Genomic DNA, 22,800 nt, shown 5'->3' with positions numbered 1-22,800 from the left:
TAAAAATGCATCAGATAAAGGAATGATATTCACTGGTACTGCCTTTCATAGCTTGTGGTCAAAACATCACATTATGCTGTGTTTACCAGTGATGGCTCTAAGGTTTTTTCCATGACCTTTTTTTCCTGGACTAGATCTATTTTTCAGTTCTATTTTCTTAGCCAGGAATTGTAACCATGCTGTTGATCCAGTCTGAGAAATGCATTTCAGATTCTGACAAAGCAGCTTGCCTTTTCAAGCGCTGTTCGGCTGGCTTGCAGTTACTTGTGCACAGATGGAGAAAATATTACCTTGTAAGATTTTGCAAAATCAAATTCAGCCCTTCATGCAGCATCTACTTTAAAAAAAGGCTTGGAATTGATTTTTACACCCATTCATTAAAAAAAAAAAAGTTTGAGAAACCTTCTAAACGATTCTGTATGAATTCACAATTTCCATTCTGTCATGGAGCTGATAAGTTGCTCCTCATTTCTTTTTCTTCTCTTCAAACAGAACTTTTCTGTAAAACTAGGAAAAGCAGAAATTGAAGTTTTAAATCAATAGTTTAAAAGCCACTGTAGTGGCAGAAATAACAGTGGTAGAAGTCCCATGTGACCCATTTTCCTCATCCTACAAATGATGTGTGTTTATGTGTGTGTATAATATTAAATATTTTAATATTTTAATATAGTATTAAATAATTGAATATGGTATTATTGATTTTATAAATAATATTAAATATACTATATTTAATATAGTAGCCCACCCTACAGCATCAATTTTTCTGATTATACTTACATTATGTTCTTGCAGAGTTGCAGAGTAGAGCTTAAGTACTGTGCTGTGTTAAATGTTATTTTCAGATTATGGCCACACGTAAGGTACTGTAAGTTGTTTTGATATGGGGATCCCAATGGGTCATTCATTTAGTATATAGACCACGGTACCTGTCTATCACCTGTCTATCATAAGGGCAACAATCAAATAGGGTGTGAGCCAGGTCTTCCACATCTGCCACTCCGCAAATGCAGAGGTGTCCATTGTAGGGTACAGAATGGAAGCTTCCATATCTGACCATTGTGTCAAGCTGTTCGAATCTCACTTGCATAAATATCTCCCTATGGTGTTTTGGCAGTTGTAACTTTAAATAGCTGTCTATTTGAAAAGTATGTTTGTATTTGCTCAACCATTTCAAGTTATCCACCTTACTAAGGATAGCTATATCATTTTGTGCTTCTGTATCCTTAATTCCTTATATTCTTGCATTAGACAAACAGGCAATCAAAAGTAGATAGAAAGCATTCTCGGAATAAAATGTATAACATTAACATTTAGCAAATTGGATCTAGTCCTATGTTAACAGCATTGATGACAATCACAGTCACTTCAGAGCAGTGACGTGCGGTGAGGTTTATGACTGGTGAGGCACTGACACAGTGCTGAGTTTCAAATATTTTTAGACTTGTGGACTTCAGCTCCCAGAATTCCACAGCCAGGCATGCTCAGTTCCAATTTAAAGCGTCAGCATTTGTTTTTCTCCTTTGCTCCTTCTTTCTTTTTCTTTTTCTTCTCCTTCCCCTCCTTCCTCCCTCTCTCCCTTCCTCCCCCTCTCTCAAACACACACACACACACACACACACACACACACACACACACAGAAGTTGGATTGGACTATCTCTCCTACCCCTTCCCTCTCTCACTCACTCTCAAACAACCCCCCCCCCCACACAAAAGTTGGATTGGATATCTTTTCCAGTGGCTTGAAAGCAGCTCCTCTGCCATCCCCCCCATTCCCCTGCTGCCTTTCCCAAACACCTCCACCATTGCAAATGCAGCCTGCTGTCTGGGTGGGAAATGCCTGGAACACAATAAAGCCCACCCACCACCTCCTGCTGGCAGGCTGGGGTGAGAGGAGAGGCAGAGAAGCCGGAGGGGAGCCGATCTGAGCCTTCCAAAAGAAAGAGGCTGGGGGAAAGTGTGTGTACTACAGTATGGCTCTTTGCCTGGCTTCCTGCCTCCTCCTGTGGTCTCCTCAGTGCTCGCTTGTGCTCTCCCTCCCCAAGTGTAGTTTGATTGCAGGCGGAGCCACGTTGCCTTTTCAAACTTGTAATCAGTGAAGCTGGGCTAGATTTTTATATAGTTTTATCCAGCTGTGTGTGTGTGTGAGAGAGAAATGAATGGGGGCCTGGGGAGGAAGTCACTACACTTGGGGAGGGAGAGCACCAGTGAGGAAAACACAGGAGGAGGCAGGAAACCAGGCAAAGAGCCATGCTGTAGCACACACACTGGCCCCACAACGTGGCTCTGCCTGCAATCAAACTACTCTTGGGGAGGGAGAGCACAAGCGAGCCAGGGTCCTTCCCTCTAGCCTTTGCCCAAAGCCCTGCACAGCACCAGGAGGATGAAGTTTGAATTCCTCCCCCTGCCTCCAACCCACACGTACCTTTTCCAGCTTTTTTTAACAGTTAAGCAGAGTCATCCACGATGAGGCAGTAACTAGCTCAGCTTTTTCCTTTTACTTTTTTTTCATGATGAGAGTGGTGAGGTTGTGCCTCACTTGCCTCACCTGACTGCACGTCACTGCTTCAGAGTAACCCTTTGTTCTAATGCCAACAGGAAATCATGTTGCCCTAAATTTTGTGCCCTGCTGTTCATTAAATATTAGATTCCAAACAGTCTAATTAGTCATTGGTCACAAGCACGATTATGCATAAAGAGAGGTATGTGATAGCCGATGTCCTCTAAATGTGCCTTCTATAATAATTCATGCTGTCTGAGAATTTTGGGACTTGAATCCAATTCCTCTTGAAAACTTCAAACTGATTGATTTTTTGTAATTTACAGGTCTCATCCATAACAGTTAGGACAGATGGTTTTAATTAGGAGATACCAGCTTTCTCAACAGTTGTAATAGATAAATCTGGATTATTTAGAAAAGTGGTGGAGTTCTTTAAAATCTATTTGTTGGATGTTTTTCTTACTTAGAAAATAATCTGAAGCATTGGAAAAAGCCTATGTTCTGCCAGTAAATATGTATTGTAAGTAGCAGAGATAAAAGGGGAAAAAATGAAATTTGGAGTTTTATTTGTCATAGGACTACAGTGACCAAATTAAATGTTCCACTTAAATCATGGGGAGTTATAAGATTTTGTTCAGTTATAAGTAATTTAATCCTCAGTTATAGCTGTTTTGTGCCATGTATTTCAAGATCACTAAATTGGAGTAAACCATTCATTTTTAATAAGAGAAATAGCTAATTAGCAAAATTGAGTTTTATTCTTATAATATTCAGTGTAATTGTTGTCTAAAATATTAAAATAGTAGTTTCCCTAACAGGGTTCACGCTGATACGAATTTAGTGCTTGCCATCATTGTGAAGTGATATTATTATGAGTTTTAAAGATATGCCTGCTTGTAGACAAAGGATAATTTCTATTTAAAAGAGAAATTTTGCCCAATCCAGATTGGACATTGAAAAGCACCACCAACGAGACGACTTCCGGCAGCCGAAAGCGACGGATGCGTGCGTCCGTTTCTTGCTGTCTCGGTGGGCTCCCCTGAATCCTAGGGGGAGCACAGAGTGCCTTGGAGGGGCGCCCTGCCGAGGGGTGGCTTGCTGGGACCTCCTGGAACGGCGGCGGCCGCGGGTGGGTCTCCAGCTTTGCCCCAGGAACCAGGAAGCGTAGGGGGTGCGTGGAATGCCACCACGCGCTTCGCCGAACGCAGCCTGGAAGAAAATGACATTTGAAAGGTACAGCTGAAGCGCGGAGAGGTGAGAGGTCTCCCCAGGTCTTTTACTGTTTTTACTCTATTGATTGATCTGCAGTTTTTTTTCTTGGGACTTTGTTTCAACCTTTGGAGGAGTTAAGATTGGAGGGGGGAATTTCCACCCCCCTTGGAAAAGCGTCACTTGGAAAATCTCTCCCTTTTATGGGAGAGAGAGAAAGTTTAAAATTACTTTCACTTCCCTTAAATAATGGGAATTTTTCTTTTCTTTTCTGACTAGAACTGTGAGAGAAAGGATGGCTGAACTGATTCTTCTCTAAACTATGTATGGGAATTTTGATCTTGTTGTTTCCTGACCACCTGTACTGGCTGAGCCAAAATGGCCAACTTCCTCTTAGTTCTTTGTGTTTGTGAATGAGACTCCTCCCTTGAAAAACTTTGTGGCTTTGAACTAACTTCCAGCCCAGAGACCTCCAGGAGCCTCTTCAAATATGTTTTCCCCTGGATTTGAAATATCTTGACCCACCTATCTGCTTTAGTTTTGTATCAGAGGATTTATTCTCTTTTGGATTTGTTTGCCTGGTTATCGCTACCGAAAAGCACCACCAACCTAGAGAATTCTATTCTAAGCTGCATACATACAAACAAACATAAGTGTGTATCTATTTTTCTTTAATGCATGATTTTTACCATTTACTCCTCTTACTTTGAAATATCAGTGTAACTCACTGATCTATTCTGCCTATTGTAACATTACTACAATTTATTAGTAAGAATAGAGAATAGAGACGATATAGAGAAATGGTTAATCTTAGGCACCTTTATGTCTCATGCAGCTTCACATGTAATTATAAGGCCAGAACTTACCAGTTGGGGCACAATTTGGATGGCATGCGACAAGTGCAACTATAGAACATGTATACTTTAAAATAGAACTTGAAAGTGATAAAAACATAAATCTTGAAATATTAACATTACAGTCCATGTAAATACGTGGTGTTGACATATGAATGCTACAGACAGTTAAGATTAAAGAAATTCTTCTGAAGAATCAAAGGTGAGACAAGTTGTTCTCAGATTGCCGGTATGCATGTCTGCTATACGAACTGCAAAGCCAGGTTTGCATCAAAGGGAAGAATCTGCCAGTATTACTCTTTAAATTACACATCTCCTTTCAACTTCAGTGGCTTTTTTTTTTTAAAGGTGCTTATAGATGGTCTGTTAAAAACACCATAATAGGCCAATGAAGTGTTTTGATGAAATACATTCCCAACTAGCTTCAATGAATCAAATGACCTTAATGTGTAAACGTGTATGCATGCCACTATCAGAGATTTAAAGATGCTGAAAGACAGATGGAAAAAGAACAAACTTTCTTGAATCATATAGTGTCTCATTAAGAAAATGTTCAAATATTGGGAACTGTTCAATAATTTAACTATGAAGTCCATAATACAACTTGCTTCAAGTCAACTATTGTGGAGTGATACAACGGTATAGACCTGCGATGGCTAAACTTTTTGTCATCGTGTGCCAAAAGCGTGCCCACACCCATAATGCAATGCACGTATGACATCCCCCCCACATGCTCCACCCCCCTGTGCATGCACATACAACTCCCCCATGCTCCCATGTGCATGCACATGCGACCCCCCATGCCCTGTTTTGGGCCTAGTAGGCCTCCCCGCAGCACACACCCCACAGCCCAGTTTTGGTCCCAGGAGGCCTGGGACCAAAAATAGGCTGTGGGGTGTGTGCTGCACCCCCTCATGCTCCCCTTGCCCCATGCACATGTACCTGCAAACCCCCTTCCCCCGCACAAGCACACACAAACCCCTTCCCTTGTACTAGCTCCCACGCACGTATACACATCTCCTGCATGCACCCTGCACATGTATGGCAGAGACCCAGAGACCCTGGCGGAAGGCACATGTGCATGCATGGTGGAGCTGAGCTGGAGTAATGGCTCATGTGCCCGCAGAGAGGGCTCTGCCAAAGGTTTGCCATCATGGGTATAGATGCTTGTACAACATCATTAACAAGGATTATTTTCTCTGCATTCTTCTAATGTGATTATCTTTATAAGAGAATTAGGCAGTTGATAAAGGAGAAAGTTATCAACAGATATTAATCCTGATAACTGTATGCTACCTTTCTTCCCATTCTGATGTATGAATTATTTCTTTGCAACTATTTCAGAGGATAATCTCAATGCATTCTGGGGACTGACATTTGGATATTATTATCACAATCGCTTGCTTTTTAATTTCCCATAGGTACTTATCTTTTGGTAAATATTAGAAACAAGCTAGAATTCAGCAGAACTCCTTTTATCAAAAGATGCTGCATTTATGGTCAAATCAGAATTTCCTATGATCCATACTTTCCCCCCAATTATTTTTAGATATATTTAACTATCATCCATCAAGATGGGCATAGCATCTATTAAGCGTATTAACAATTAGCTTCAAGAGAATGTATTACAAGAATGAACGTTTCACAGTCTTCACTTAAATGTCCCAAAGGTGCTTTTTCAAGTGGCAACTGGGCTTTCTTTGTTTTTCCTTAAGATGTTTCACTTCTCATCCAACTGAAGAAGCTTCTTGGATGAGAAGTGAATATCTTCAAGGAAAAAGCACCATTAGGACAACTATGACCTGGATGACTGAGAATCTCCATAGACATCTTCACTTAAATAAAATTCTGCATTTGAGGGAAATGTCTTCAAAATGATGCACCTCCATTTGAGGAAACAATCAAAATTAAGATTTATTTTGGGTTTTTATGTCACACAACATTAATCTAACCAGCATTGTTCCTCTCTAGCAAAACTCACAGATGTTTAAAGTAAAGAAACAAATTATTCTGAGTATTATGGTACATACTTTCATGGGAAGCCATTAAAATGTCCTCAGGCAAAATATACCAACAAATGCCTTGAAAAGTTTTTCAAAAATAGCAGACTATGAGAGGTACCAGCACTTGTTACTGTTCAGTAGTTTAGCCAGTAGACTAAACAATCATGACAAAATAGTAATGCATGGCTTCAACTGGAACTGTAAATTAATAAGTGAATTTGTGAGACCAGAGACTGCCCTGTCCTTTGTCAAATAGCACCTTGTGACAATATAAATATTCTTTAAAGGTATTATAAAGGCACTCCTCTTCTTTGCTATTATTTTATAGCTATAAGTATTGTAAGCATAGAAACTTGAAGGTAAAAGTTTTGGTGAGGTTTTTTTGTGTGTGCAAATTATCTATTTGAGTAATAGGCATGGGATATGAATTTTTTTCCCTATTGAGATGCATGCATTTTGCTTCTTCACAGCTTTGTAGAGGACAATCTAAATGCTTATATGAATAATGTATTTGTTATTGCCAGCATTAGTCTGTGTCATATATGAGGACTTTTGACGTCAAGCATCGGTAGGACGTCAGCAATAATTTATGAAGTTCATTTATGAAGATCTTTTTTAAATGGGTTGGAAGAAAGACTAATGGCACGAAAGGGAAAAGTTACAAATATTTTTTTATATGCCAGCATTTGTAGAAGTGTTTCCTATGTATTGAGAAGAACTCGCGGACCTTTCCCACTGCTAAAAGCTTGAAGGAGAAAATTACAATGAATTATGTTTTAATTACATTTAATTTTACACAGTGGAAAATTAATAAATTTGTTCATTTATATTTTCTGGAAAAACTATGGAAGGTAGAGCCAACTTGTTAGGGAAATCACAAACAACCAGGAAACAAATAAATGCAGAAACTGCACACTGTAAAACTATTGAAATTTACTTAGAAATGAGAAAAACAGATCATATTCACTAGGATTCTATGAATTGGAATCCCACATACATTGAGGGAACCAGGTTTTGTATCATAAAGTTTTTGTATTACAGATTTAACTATTTATAAACCCATTCAGAGTTCATTGATTAAAGGTTTTACAATTTATGAAAATATATTCCCCTATTTGGTAGTTACTAACCATGAAACAAAAGCAAGGTTAAGAAGAAGGTAGTTGGATGAAACATGGCTTAGTCTTACAACTGCTACCAGTGGCCAATCATGCAATTGCAAGAAGGGTTTGAAAATGGCAGTGAGCATGGTATAGAAGTATTCTAAAAAATGTTTTGCACAGTTTGGTCTAAGTAATGAGAAAAACAGATCATATTCACTAGGATTCTATGAATTGGAATCCCACATACATTGAGGGAACCAGGTTTTGTATCACAAAGTTTTTGTATTACAGATTTAACTATTTATAAACCCATTCAGAGTTCATTGATTAAAGGTTTTACAATTTATGAAAATATATTCCCCCATTTGGTAGTTACTAACCATGAAACGAAAGCAAGGTTAAGAAGAAGGTAGTTGGATGAAACATGGCTTAGTCTTACAACTGCTACCAGTGGCCAATCATATGCAATTGCAAGAAGGGTTTGAAAATGGCAATGAGGATGGTATAGAAGTATTCTAAAAAAACGTTTTGCACAGTTTGGTCTTTCAAAATGTGCATTGCTTTCTCATAAAGTATATTTCCTAAGTTTAAGCTACAGAGCTCAGAAGACTGGCATTTTAAAGTCAAGCAAAATAAGGTTATTTTGGTCTTAGACATAGATATAGACATACATTCCCTCAGAATTGGTACTATAACAATAAAGGAGAATCCAAAAAACAACTCCTGAATATCTGATGAGTTTGCTGTTCTCAGGTTTTACATTTCATTCTATGAAAAGCCTATGAAAAGAAATCTCTGTAAAAATAAATCTCTACTCTGATAAGTCCTTTAGCACCTTGATACGGTGCCAAAGGAAGAAAAAAGCCTCATTTAGTCCACAAAGGGATTTAGGAGATTATTTTTTCACATAACAGAAGGCTCTATTGTTTCAGGAATATAAGTTATCCTAACTGTACCTCAAAACAAATGAAATATTTTATGATGTGTATTAGTGGTTTCACTAACCACTGTGTGCCTCTTCAGGAAGTGAAACATCACAATGCAAGTATGAAAAGAATTAAAAAACAGGATCTCAAATAACATGCATGTTAATGTTAAGTAATGTATTATTATTATTCTAAATATGCCATTTCTCAGATGTACTGGCATACTTTAACATAGCCCTCTATAATTAATTAATTAAAACAATATTGCCAAAAATAGACAAGAATGGGATCTCCAGATACTGTGAACAAAAGGAGGATGAAGGAGATATCATTAAATAATGTTTAGAATTCCTTCTCATTGATGATACTGGTTGGGGAAGAGGGGGATACCCTGAAACTACAAATACTTGACTAATATTCAGTTGTAGTTCCTGAAGCAGACCATTTTGCTATCTAACATAAACTTTCATAGAACAATTTTCTTCAACATAGGCTTAGTCATAATAACAAATAAAACCTTTTTTTAAAACAATGACTATTTACTTTTTCCTAAAGTTAATATTATTTCTCCATTAATTTGATCTCAGATCACCAATCTGTTGGAAAAAGTTGTATCTAAATTTATGTTGATAAGCTTATGAAAGTTTATCCTATTAACAGAGATGTATATGTTGGTTGAAAAAAGACATTTTTTATTTAGTGGAAAATCTTTATACTAATAGTATCTTATGATTTATGATCTATGACTTATCACTTTGTTGTTTGTATGTACATTGATAGCTTATGCACCAGAGGCAAATTCCTTGGGTGTCCAGTCACATTGGGCCAATAAATAATTTTATTCTATTCAATTTTATTCTATTCTGTTCTGTTGTTCTGTTTTATTCTGTTCTACTTTTATTCTACTTTTACTCTACTCTATTTATAATTACATGCATACAGATCTCACCATCTCATAAAAGAGCTGCTTCAGCAGCAGATATTGGGGCAGGTTTCTATAACAAACCTTAGCTATTTCCTTCTTTTAGGAAACAGAGCTATGATCCAGGCAGATTGGATTATACTCCATAAAGTAGTGTTGGATGAAATGTCCATCTGGGTTCAGTTCCAAGTGGGGAAAAAGATACTGGAAACATGGAGAAACTGCTTGGAAAGGTAGTTTAATGGTGGACAGGACCACTTGGTTTGAGGCAGTGGTGGGATTCAATTTTTTTTACTACCGGTTCTGTGGGCGTGGCTTTGTGGGTGTGGCAGCGGAAGGATACTGCAAAATCCCCATTCCTTCCCCACTCTCAAAATTTCTGCTACCGGTTCTCCAGAACCTGTCAGAACTGGCCGAATACCACCTCTGGTTTGAGGTCCTGGGCAAAAAGAGCACCTGGATGAAAGAGGGGGATAGATGTATACCCTCTCTTGGGCCCTACCTTAGAGCATCCTGTTCCTGTGTAAGAAATATATTCTGATTGGTTGTCAGACTTTCATGGGGTCATGAATCTTGCTGGGTGATGATGTAATGAAGGGGCTTTGGGCAATTCCTATTGTGACTTAATGGCTTTGTCCTTGCTTGTATCTTGAGTGGGGGCTAATCCTATCACCCTGGAGAGGAAGGTCTTTTGTGTAGATAAGCTGGTCCAGTCCTTTGTATTGTTAGGTAACCATAATATATGCTGGGGGCAGGGAGCTGGGGCTGAGTGTCTGTCTTAAGATTTCTATTTCTCTTTTAGGGGAAATATTCTATTCTGCCTTTTAAATATTTCCTAGAATATTCCATTTTCATAGGAGATGGGTGGGTATTCTAACTTTCTACAGTAGCTATTATTGTGAAGTGGATAATGTTATTCTATCACTAGAATTGACTACAGGAATGTGACCCAGCCATGATGCAGAGACTCTTCTTGTGACACAGAGACCTAAATAGCTGCCTCTCTGATCTCTCTCCTTTTTCCAAAGTATTTGCAATATTTGGTGAGTAGCTTTTATTGTTCTGTTTTTACTTTACTAATTGTTTTTGTCATCACTGAAAAGAAATGTTAATTGCCTTATAAAGTGAAGGCCAGAAAATGATGGGGACAACCTTCCCAGCCCTTGTTCCATAGAAGAGTTAGTCTTGAAGGTAAAAGATCTAGTTGAAATAATGCTTCTAGAATACCTGGTACTCAGACTTTGCCTAAGTTATAATTCAGTCTGAGGTGAAAGTTATTTTCGGAATAAATTTGTTCCTCGAGTGAAGAATAATGTTATCCTTATAGAGACTATATATGGCAAATTATTTTCTGAGATGACTAATTAAAAGTTTATAATATTCAGTGGCATATTGGATTAAATATTACAATGATTGCAATGAGAAGACATGAAATCTATACGGGTTCAATTTAGCAAGTTCCAATAGCTATTGGAGAATATTAAAACTGTGTTGCAGTGCAGCTAGGTTTATAATTATTCATTGCCCACAAGCAACTGTTATCTAATGGGTCACAATCCCAATTTATTAAAGTGCTGCTTAAGTTCTTTTGGAAAATCCACTCAAATATGTTTTGTTAATTTGTAATGATAAATCCGTGCTGTGAAATTTAGACTGCAATTAAGGATCAATCCAGCTATAGCAGTAGTCTGCAATCCAATCACCTTTTAGAGACTTTTCTACTTCTTTTTTGGGAAAAGTTTAATGCATGAGAACATGTGCACACATATACATTCACAAACTGGTGAGCAGTTTCATTGAGAAATTTATAGTAGTGTGGTTGAAAGGAACTTTGGGGTTGCCGAAAAGTGAGATTTGGGGCTGCAGGCAGCCACAGGACAGCAATGGTTCCATCTCTACACTCAATTTCAGTGCTGAAGGTGTGTTTCTAATCTTTCAGGAATACTTGGGAAGAGCTAGCTATTGTGAATCCTAATTTCACAGGTCTTAGAAAATATCTCATGTGAGGTGTTGGGTCAAGAGTGCAATGCCATTGGCAGTTTAAGGAAAAAACTGGGAGAGGGGCTGCCTCTTTTTCTGCATTGCATATTATTTTCCAATCCTAGGGGAATTTTCTCAATTTAGAAATAGCAGCGGTATGATTTGGGTTTTGTTAGGTTCCCCAAATCTATGTTGCCAGTTTTTCCTTCAGATTTATACATGTGTGAATACCATATGCCAACATGTCTGCCAATATTAAATCAGTCTAATATGTGAGAAAAGAAGCCATGAAACAAAGCTAAATTTAGCCACATACCTACCCATTGTCAGAAAGCTAATGTGGAAAGGAGTCACTTTTAAAAACTGAAGTCATTATAGAATATTTCTCATAATACATACCATAAGTTACACCATGTGGAAAGTGTTTTCTTTCCATTTCTCTCACATATTTAATGGCAACATTTATGACAAATAGTTGAATACTCAACTGCTCTGTGGCATATACTATATATGCTTTTTATTATCACCAACTTCTCTCCCTTTCTCTGTCTAAAATCTTAGGTTACCATGGTTTCTTCAGGAAATTTTCAGTACACCATATCATATTTCCTGGTTGAATTCTAGATTGTCTGGTTTTTAAGATAGGTTGTTGTTTGCCACTGCCTGAAGTAACATGAAGAGCTACAAATAAACAACACTATTACACTAAGATGACAATCTCCCTTCTTCTAACAATAACCATATTGTAAGAGGAGAAAATTAACAACATGTAGATAGGGACAGAGTACAGAAAGTTTATCAAGAGACATGATTTCATAAGGGCATACAACTTTTTTTTCCACATGGTGAGTTATTTGTAATCACCCTTTGGAAGAATTTAGCTCTTGAAACAGAGAAATGATAGATACTTTTTGAAAGGGATGCAATAAACATGCTATTACAAATCAGACATCCACCTTTTCATTTTGCTTTCATCTCTCTTGAAAATGTAAAAGCTTCTCTGAAGATCTTGTTAATATTATCAATGCTCCATTGGGAAAGATTTCACATCTGCTTGCTTACAGTCTATGACTTCAGCATATCTTGAAGAGAGATTTTATAAGAGATGTTCAATATTATCTCTATCCCTGTGGTGCCAATCTTATGAATGATATAATTAATGACATCCTCCACTGCTCCATTTACAATGAAATCAGGAGCAAATTGCAGATATGTTTCAAACTTTTAGTCAGGTTGCTTATTTTGTTATGTCATCATTTAAACTCAGAAATAAATTATTAAATTCATAATAGCATCAGTGGCCTTGTTTTGTGTTCTTTGTAATCTAGCACTCTTTTTATAATTCTACTTTATTGTGATTTTCTTTTATTGCATTTTATGCTATGGGTATGTACATCAAAAACTTATTTACTTCTGACAATATGTGTCTCACAAAACATGTGCCTCACAGAATCAAAATTTGAAAATTGTATTAAATTAAGATTTAATTTCCCAGGGCTTCTTCAGACCTGTTAGTTTGGAAAGATGTACATAGACCGGAACAAGATCCCAAGGGCAATTTTGGATGGAAATCCATTTGTTCCCCCCAAAACTGTATTTAATACCAAAACTTGATTTAGTGTCAATCAGAGATCTAATCCCAGTGATGAGATTCAGCCAGTTCTCACACTTTGGGAGAACCGGTTGTTAACTTTCTGAAGTTTGGTGAACTGGTTGTTGGAATAAATCATTAGGGCAGAGTACCAGTTGTTAAATTATTTGAATCCCACCACTGTCTAATCCCATAGGTATCCAATAATTAATTAGTCTGTGACTCTACTGTTGTAATGAGTCACAGAGATGTCCTTGGAGAAGCTGCAGAAACTTGTAAAATCAAAAGCATGATTTCAGCTTGGGAAACACAGAAAGCCTTAAAAAAGAAGCTCAGACTAGCACTTCTATCAAATAAGAAGATAAATTTATAGTACTTAAATAAGAAATTTAGGTGCCTGCCTTCAAATAAAAATGTCTCTTCAGAGGAACTACTGTATACAGAATAGTACACACAGATTTATTTTATTTTGGCAAAAGCCACCTGTTTGATCATACCCCTTAACTCCGTTTTACACTATGTCATATCTACTCATTTGTCTGTTCTATTGATTTTTTTTAAAAAAAAAAACGTTCCTTCTATCTCCAATTTGATTTTACTCTATAACTGAAGGATATAAGATGCAATAGTCATCCTATTGCATCCTCCTAAAAATGGGATTCATTTTTAAAAAGGATAGTATACTACTAGACTGCCCTTCTGCCAGCTGGTCTACTTATAATTATGTGGTGAGTTTTTTTTTTCCTTTGTGGAATTTATAAGCCAATTTCTCACTACAAAGGCTTACAGGCACATTTCCCCTATTAAAGGTATTTTGGGAAGAAAAGGAAGTAATTATTACCACCCATGAACAAGAAATGGAGAAAAAGAACAAGATAGACCACAATAATAGATCCTCATTGAATCGGGAAGTGAATAAAGCAGAAAAGTCCTTTGCCTCAGGGCAGTGAGTTAACAGGCTGATATCTGGATGTGTAGGTGGGCATGGTTTACTGATAGGCTGCATTTGGTTCATATGAGAAAATAAACTTTGTTCTCTATGGAAGAATTCTCTACTGCACTGTAGAGAGAAGAGACACAACAGGATTTGTTTTATTTGACTGTGAAATTCAGGGATGTAGAAAGAAGAATACTTGTATTGAACAATATCTCTTTACAATCTTTAAGTGGAAGAAGAAAAACCCTGAATGTTCCCAGGAGGAAGGCTGTTTGTTTGTTTGATTGTTTTGACTTTTAGAGAGGTAACCTATTCTTATTTGTGAAGACAACCAAATTAAAAGAGAGTTAGGAAACAATGTTTACTTTCTAAAAAAAAAAAAGGAGGAGAATTTTAGCAAAGGAAGGTTTTTTGAAATTTTATCTTCATGCTGAAATACATACAAGACAGAGAGAAAACAGAGATAAAGATTAAATGTACATAACAGAAACTAGTAACCAGGAACATACAAAGAGACAGCAAAGGCAATTCCCAGCAAAAAGTAGTAGCAGGTTTCTTGGCTCAAAACTAGTTCTTAGGCCGGTATTTTGTTCTTGTGGAAAACTATGGCCTACCATCATTACCACCAGCTTTTCAGTATGTCTTAATACTGCCACTGTTTGACTCTAGCAGCACTGTGAAAGAAATAAAATTGTTAAAAGTAAATAAGTTTTTATAAATGGCTTGACATGTGATCTAAAATATCAACATTTATTTCTTCATAGTAATATCACAGCAGTTTGCCATATTTACTTCAGTGATACTTATATCAAGCTAAGAAAGCTCAAACCTGGACAGAGTCTCAGTGGAGGCTACCAGGTAATCCCTGGGTTATTGACTGGACTGAGATATTGAAAAATATCCAGGCAGAAGGCAATGGCAGACCACTTGCACCCTGTTGGCAGTTAAATGACATGGATGTGTCCAGGTGGTCTTCAGCTGAGATCAATTCAAGAAAGATTTTATGTACTCATTGTAATAGGTTCTTAGCTGTCTAGACCCTGTATCCTTTAATGCAGACCTAGATTAGGCAAAGTCCTGTCTTTAAACTTTCTGTGGTTTTGGGTCTTCTTCCCTACCAATTAAAGATGAGTACAGAATCAGCAGACTGATCTTTCTGCCAGCCATCCACTTTACTAATCACAGGGGAAACTCTCTGTACACATTCTAAGAGACTGAAAGTGTGCCATCACATATCCCAAAAGGCAGGATTACTAGATATAACAGGCAAAGGAGGACAATTGACATTGAAAAGGAGGACAAATGGATGGAAAGGGAACACACATTAAGTGTTGAACTTTCTCCATAGCAAAAGTTACAGTGGAATAACTCCCCCCTCAGTACTGAGTTCTACTTGTGCATGAAGTTATCTTTTCCAGCATCAGAAAGACTGTTTTTTATGTCAAGGATGTGCTAAAATAGGAAGCAAAAGCCTTCAATATGTAACTGATTAAAGTCTTGTCAATTTCAGGCAGCAAGGCAAGCCTACTGCAGGATACTGATAAGCTAATTAAAGTCACAGAACTGAATTTGGTAATTTATTGGCATTTATTAGGGAAGCACTGCATAGTGGAAAAAAACTGCTCAGGAAGGCATATTCAAAAAGCCAGACAACATTTGATTTTAAAGTGATACCTGCCAGGTAAGTCTCTTAATGCATAAAGGAGAACATGAGGTAACCCTACTCAAAGAGAAGCTAATGCTTTGGGTAGGGTTAGGTCATACAGGTATGTAAAGTTTACCCATCATTGGGAGGCCTCATATTTTCCATGAGCTTTAAGTTATCCATGGTAATTCCTCAGGCACATATATTTCTGCTTCCCAAAAGCAATGAGAAATTGAATGTGCTTGGTATGTAGCAGATTTTCTTGTGCAGTCTAAAGTTAAATAATGTACTCTTACTGTGATTTTCCTGCTTCAGAATCCTAGAAAAGGCATGCTAAGAAAGTACTGTAAATGTTCCCCAAGGGGGAACATGTCTATATATAGAAGTCAATGAAAAATATTATCCTAGCGTCATTTCTATCTCTCATGTTTTCCATGTATGGGAATTATTTTTGTGAGAAACACACTCTTTGATTACAGTTGTAAATAACATCACAGGAGAATTTTTAAAACCACATTATGAATTATTTGTTGACATAGATTTGTGTAGAGTTTCTGAAGAATTATCTCAAATTTTAATGACAAATCAAATAAATCTGCAGTACAGAGTTTAAGCTCTGTACATTTATATTTTGTCGGTTTTAAGATTTGAGTTCTTTGGGTGTATTTAGAAGAGACAATATAAACAAAAAAATTCTCGGTGTATCCCAGAAATAAATCCCTTTAAATCAGCAAAGCTTTATCTCAGTTAAGTGGTTTTATGATTATATGACATTTCATAACTGGGTTTTTTTATACAGTCTAGTAGTTTCTGGTTTGGCTAGGAGTAAATTAAAATTGTAATTGTTCCAAACTACTGTATTTTCTCTCTTGAAATAATCATAATGATTTCACAATTAAGATTATATGAGAAGTACTACATGAATGAATAGTGCCAGGTATCTACATTTTTGTGTTGATGAGGGGCATGATTTTAAGAAACATCATAAATTATTATGATGTTTATAGTACTATACTATGGTATAGTATAGCTTTGATGCAGTGTCTGATGTAGTATATTGGCTCTGAAAATACAGCTGCTTAAATGGTAACAAAATGTAAGTATGGTATTACAGTAAGTGATAACTCATTTTGGCTGGGATTAAATTATGATAAAATTGTTAACAGAAAAATGAGAAACCCTCAGTCAACAGGACAACTAATGACACAAATAATTAAAAATGCATATTGCATAGAATGAGAAAAAGGAACATGAAAGAGGATGAAGAATGAGCTTTCAGGGGAAGACTCTGAATGAGGAATGACATTACAAGAAGAGGATAATCAGAGATGAAGAACTGAAGCAAGAAAGATGATTAAAAAGTAGGAAGAAGTTAGTTGAAAATAAAAAGCAGAAGGTCTGATTCAACTGTGTACCAGAGAAAATTAAGAAAAACCACAAAAGAACAGAATTACGTATAGTATGGGTAATTAGGACCAAAAAAGGGGAAGTAGAATGTACAATGTAGAGCAGGTATGTCAAGCTTTTGGCTTGCTTGGACTGGAGGAAAGGCTTGCTTGGACAGGTTTGTCTTGGACCACATGTAAAATACATAATATAGTTAATATACACAAAGATCAAACTTCCTTTATTTTGGGAAGGGTGTTGTGGGGCTGCTTTACTAGTCCAAGGCTAAATGTCACCCATGGGCCATAAATTGGACACATCTGATCTAGAGGACAGGAAGGAAGAGCTTCCCATTTGTGCTTACATTTACAGAAGACCTCTGCATAAGGTGAAGTGTTCATACCTACAAAGAATCAGTCTATTGGAGGGAGGGGGGGTGGTTCATCTGAGATAAGAAATGGTCACATAACAAGCCAGTCCAAATTTCCCTGTGCGTCACTTTTTCCTTTTTACTCCTCTCTCTGCATAATTGGACATTTTGTGTAAGGCTACTTCTGGTTGTTTTTTTAATTTATCAGAAGTTTTTTTTAAAAAACAACAACAATCAAGGACAATATGTGAGAGTGACAGAATAACAGAATCTGGCAACGTGGAGGAGAAAAGCAACTACAATTACAAACCCTGGGGAAAGCCTTTTTGGCACAAGAAGATTACTGCTGTGTAAACATAAATTTTATTTATACTTTGGCAGCAATAAGAAGAGACAGACCCAGACGACTACAAAAACAGACCTATTGAGCAATAACATACAATGACTTCAAACATTTTAGTTTTTTTAACTAGATCTCTCTATCAGGATATTCATGAATATTAAAAAACTAATTCTGCATATTAATCAGACAAAAAAAAATTCAGGCAGGAGCAATTTAAACAAATTTGAGGGCTTAGAAAAAGATGTAGAATTCTATGTACATTGTCCCTAGCATTGTTAAATAAAAATTGCTTCAAGATATCTTTATCAACATTACAGTCTTAAACTCAGCCCATGAATATATTGTATGGAGAAAAAAACTTCATTGTAATCTAATCCTTAGTATTATCCCACCATAATTAAACCCAGCTGATTAATTTGGGGAGGAGAAATTTAAGCACGTGTTCCTTCCTGTTGTTATAAATGGAACTTTAAAAAGCTTCATTTGAACAGGGTCATTGCTGAATAATCCCTCTTGTTTATGGGAAATGTGGATAAGTAATTTGAAGTACAGAGCCAACATTAATTTGTTTCACATATTATTTGCAATTTGACAGGAAAGAGGAGGAGGAAGTGAAGAGGAGGGAAGGAAAGAACAGCCTGCACCTTATCCCAAGATGCAATGAGGAGCCAAATGAAACTTGGGAGTTGTTCATCTAATTTTTAAAAACTACATTTTAAATTAGGCCCAGGCCTTTTAAATATTCCATATGTAGCGTGCCAGAGAGCTATCTGTTTCAGTGTAAGTTTCTAACTTTATATCAATTCATGAACATTTATTTATTTATGACATCTAGTCTGTTTCATTCCAACATTTCAAGGCACATTATTATATAAGTGAATTATTCAAGGAAAAATTGGATTAAATGAAATATGTAATAAAGCCTTGAGTTGTAGAAGTTAAGGAGATTCAGACCAGCAAGGGGGAACACAAATTCTGCCATGTAGAAGAATAAGAAACAAAGTCAGTCTGCTTACTCCCTCACCTTCCACATCTCTTCTTTGAAATATCCAATTTTCACACTATGAATATTTTAACTGATGAAATCAGTTAAAAGTATGGGAGTAAAAACACAAGTACTAGTCCAGTGGCAGCAAAATGTTCACTTCAGATGAAATTCTCTCGTCCATCTTTAAAAATGCTGCACTAGTTCAAATTCTGTATAATCTTCAGTAGAAAATATAGAAAACCATTCTGCTGATATATCTTCAAGTTTATCCAAGGGATGGATAACTAGTGGGGTTACGTAATGTAGAAGAAGCTGATGAACAGACATTTCCAGAGCATATTTCCTTGAAAAATTCTCATGATCTGTGCTTTTCCTCCCAATTTATTATTTTTTTCAGTGCAAAAACTGATCAAAAATACATAACCAAACAGAGGTAGAGGTAGTCCTCGACTTACAATCATTTGTTTAGTGATTGTTCAAAGTTACAAAGTCACTGAAAAAAGTAAGTTATGACCATTTCAAACACTTATGACCATTGGGGCATCTCCATGGTCACTGTCACTACGTTATTTTGTTTGTCTACTTGAGCCTCTATTATAAGTTATACTGTAGAGAAGTTTTTCTTATCAGCAATGATTTACTGCGCATGCTTAACATGTTTATAATACATCACACATTCCAGAGACTTCCTTCCTTTTGATCTTTGTTCGTCTTCAAGAAGGCGGACAACATTTGTTCTTGCCAAAATGTAACAATTAGATTTGTTTTATTTCTATTTTGTTATTTTTGTATTAAAACTTGTTTTTAATTAGAACATGTTCTCGGGTTTTATTTTATTTTTTTCGCTTCTTGAGGATATGCTGTTTGGAAAAGTCGTCGATTCCAGACCTCATTAGTTCAGGGTGAAATTTCCCCTGACAGTCACATGGTCGAAGTTCGAATGCTTGGCAACTTGTTCATAGTTATGATAGTTGCCATGTCCCAAGGTTATGCGTTCATCTTTTGCAACACTCTAACAAGCAAAGTCATTGGGAATGACAGATTCACTTAACAATCTTATTACTAAGTTAACTACAGTGATTCACTTAACAAATGTAGCAAGAAAGATTGTAAAATGGGGCAAAACTCACTTAACAATTGTTTCACTTAGCAACAGAAATTTTGGGCTTAATTGTGGCCATAAGTTGAGGACTACCTGTATCTTCAACTGCAGTGAAACATTCATTCTATTACATTAATTCCAGATACCTCTGATATATTATTACGAAATCATAGTTCATTACTAAGAGCCTGAAAATTTGCAATGCAAGTCTTATAATAATTTAAAATGGAAGAACAGCTTTCATAAGCCTAAATGTTGCCAAGCCATCCTTCTGTCCACAAAAATAACTTATTTAATATATTTTGATGACATGGCTTTTATCTAAAGAATAAACAAGTTTGGATTAGTCAATATTGATCCGAATTTTAGATTTTAAGGGTGAGAATATTTTCAAACAATCTATCTCTGATGCTACAGCCTAATTCGGTATAAATTAAGAGTTGTTTGTAGTTAAATCTAAAAGAGAACTAGAAATTGCTTTGCTGCAATCCAAAATGGGGGATTGCAACGTCAATTGGAAGCTAAACTTCTTAGTCTGTTAGACTTTTAATTATGTATTAAGACTGTGACAGTATCCAAATAAAGTTTTAGTGGATCCAAAAAGAAAGAATACTTTTTAAAAAAATTCAACAGAAAAATAGATAGTGTAGCCTATAACTAAGACTATGAAATTATCCAAAGGGACATCGTACCAAACCTAGGATAGTCTATGATTCTAAATCACAATAGACAAACAGCTGTTAATATCTCCCAGACTGAAAGTCACTAACACTTCTGTATTGGTGCCATTGACTGAAGAAATTTCTTACATAACCTATATTCTTGTCTGATACTTGAAATATACAGAGGAATTGTGAAACAATTTCCAAAATGATGTCTGCATCTCATCATTCATGCTATGAATACAAAGGAAAATCCATGACAAGAAAGGACACTGGGCTGTGATCCAAATCATGGTAAAAACATATTCATGACAAATCTAGATTCATCAGAAACCTCAATATCAGCCTGTTCCTTTCCTACTTTAAGCTATTTTTATGTATTGCATAATTGGCCAAGGAATTTTTTCCTGCTTCAGCTAAATGGCTTGCCATAAATTGGATACTAGAATTTTTGCCATTTATCAAAAACATTTGAGCCTGATTATGAAATTATTGCATAGCCTTAAATAACAACAATTATTTTTGCTGCATGTCTGAGATTTTTCATAAATACTTTCATACTCAAAAAACATCTACTATTACCCTCTATTGATCTCATTCACAACAGTCAAAGCTGCAAAATGATTTATGTGAATCCAATCAATCGTGGTATCTTACATTGTGTAAGCAATCATAAAATCAAATATTGTTCCAACTATCCCAATATTATTGACTATAAATGAAAATGTATTAAAATAATAATAGGAGGCTTTTTGTTATTTAAATATAACAAATGTATCTCCTGTCTTATGTCAATGGAAATTGGTAAGGTGATTGTCTAGATTGCTCATGTCATAATAACTTTGAATGAGTGTATTGAGTTACGTATTTAAAGTAGTTTAAAAAACTCTTAATTCATGTGGAATACACTCTATTGTCAATATTTTAAGTCAAACCTCTTGGAGATCTTTATCTGATGGACTTCCTAATTTGTATACTGTTAGTAACTTTAAAGCTATAAATTGCTGAGAGAAGAGAAATATTGTATGAGTTGCTAACTAGAAGGGGCAGAACAAAAGCTAGAAGAACATATTTTTGGGGAAACTCAAAATAGAATCTATATGAATCTAATTTTTTAAAAATAAGTATATATTATTTCTTGTGTTCTTATGTTCAAATGTTGCTAGTGTTCACTAAAAGTACTATATTATAGATTGAGATGGGAAGGCATATTATGTGCCTATTTGCTTATGACCTGTCCAATCTAATCTATAAAGCTGTTGGCAATACCCAGTTAGTGAGAATTTTCACTGAAAGTTTATGAAGAAATTGGAAAAAACCCACAAAATTCTGTTGGCTTATTGTCTGTTTTTCCTAACACAAATACACTGATTTGACATAAGAAATTGTTGCAATTCCTGTTGTTAGCTGCCAGGTTTGTCGTTGCAAAACATTGGAAAAGTAAAAAAAAAAAGGTTCTCATTGGATCATGATACTGTGAGTGTGGAAAATTAGTGTGACTGAAAAGCTAACAATAATAAAGAATAGAAATATCTTACTCTAAGTTTACAAATGTGCCATAAAATACAGATTATATTAATGCTTTCTTTTTCTTTCAAATAAAACAGCTTTATCAATGTTTGTATGTATACAGTGTATATATGCATATAAAGATTTTACTGGTTTCTTTTTACCATTGATTTACTTTCATTTATAATTCTTTTTTTAAAAAAATCTTGTTTTAGATTAGATTTTAAAGATAAGGAAGTTATACATTTTAATTATGATTGTATACAGTTTTGTTATACAACATTTTATATTACTTAAAACACACTAGGTGGCATCATCTATTTATGGTTTTAGGCTAGAATTGTTTCAAACCTATCTAAAGATATTAATGACCTCTCCTATACAATACAGATGATCGTCCTATCAAGGAGATGTTTGGTTCAAGTGTCTAAATTCAAGAAACTTTATTCCAAAATATTTTGTTTGGGATGAATTGCTATGTATAAATATATAGCGATTGTCCTTGAAGAGCATTCAGAAGCTGCAGCTGGTGCAAAATGAGGTAGCATGGGCTGTTCCATATTTCCTCAATCACACCTCTGTTCCCAAAGTGGCACTGGTTGCCAATACGTTTCCGGATGCAGTTTCAAGGTGTTGCCTATGACCTATAAAACATTATGTTATAGGACTGGGTTATTTGAAAAACTGCCTCTCACCAGTTGTATGTTCCCCTCCAGCAGGAGAGACATGTTATGGATCTTATATATGGGTTCATCTGGGGGAGACTCAGGAAG

General features: G+C 36.0%; 1 long non-coding RNA gene across 1 annotated transcript; it reads left to right on the top strand.

Annotated features, from left to right (window-relative positions):
• Window positions 1–15,623: 15,623 nt before the first annotated feature.
• LOC309391851 lies at window positions 15,624–21,014 on the top strand. Its single transcript, XR_014175345.1, has 3 exons — window positions 15,624–15,703; window positions 18,362–18,546; window positions 20,703–21,014. It is a non-coding gene; the product is annotated as an uncharacterized lncRNA (long non-coding RNA).
• Window positions 21,015–22,800: the final 1,786 nt, after the last annotated feature.

The sequence above is a fragment of the Natrix helvetica genome (genome assembly GCF_964273705.1).
Source record: "Natrix helvetica genome assembly, chromosome: 4".
NCBI lineage: Eukaryota > Metazoa > Chordata > Lepidosauria > Squamata > Natricidae > Natrix > Natrix helvetica.
The sequence above is the reverse complement of the archived record's forward strand: the minus strand, read 5'-3'. Positions and strand labels throughout refer to the sequence as shown.